Source organism: Xyrauchen texanus, chromosome 1 (assembly GCF_025860055.1).
Source record: "Xyrauchen texanus isolate HMW12.3.18 chromosome 1, RBS_HiC_50CHRs, whole genome shotgun sequence".
Taxonomy (NCBI): Eukaryota; Metazoa; Chordata; class Actinopteri; order Cypriniformes; family Catostomidae; genus Xyrauchen; species Xyrauchen texanus.
In genome coordinates, this window is record NC_068276.1 from 2,123,722 (window position 1) to 2,124,357 (window position 636).

The following is a 636-nucleotide window of genomic DNA, read 5'->3' on the forward strand; positions in this document are numbered from 1 at the left end:
CTTAACTTTTTTCAGAGCTGTATATGTATATATCTTTCTCTTTCCTAGCGTTTGTCCTACATAGGTGCATGGTCCACTTCGTGATAGTCTGCATATATATTCATTTTGGCACAAGTTTTATGCCAGATGCTCTTCCTGACACAACCCCCAGTGGTTGGGGGACTCTCATTCACACATACAGGACAATTTAGAGTCTCCAATTAACTTAACCTGCATGTTTTTGAACTTGAGGAAGAAACCGGAGCACCTAGAGGAAACCCACACAAATACAGGGCTCCACACAGAAAGGCTCTAGTTGAGCCAGTACTCAAACCCAAGCAACTGGTATAACCAGTTTATGACACAGAAAGGGGCATGGCTTTTCTTTTAAATTTTATGGCTATAAATGATTCTCTCTTCCTGTGACTGTGTTATAACCTTTGATGCTCAACAGAGAGGTAAGACTATATTTATTTGACTTATGAAAGCACATTTGTTATTTAGCAGCTGATGGTTTAAGACAAATATAAGTTTTCCTTCTTTATCTGCTAAATAGACTAAAATAATACATTATTAAAATGTAGATCCTTCACACCATTTTATTTTTATAAATTACTGCATGACTATAAAATAATAATGTTTCTTCATTTCATCTTG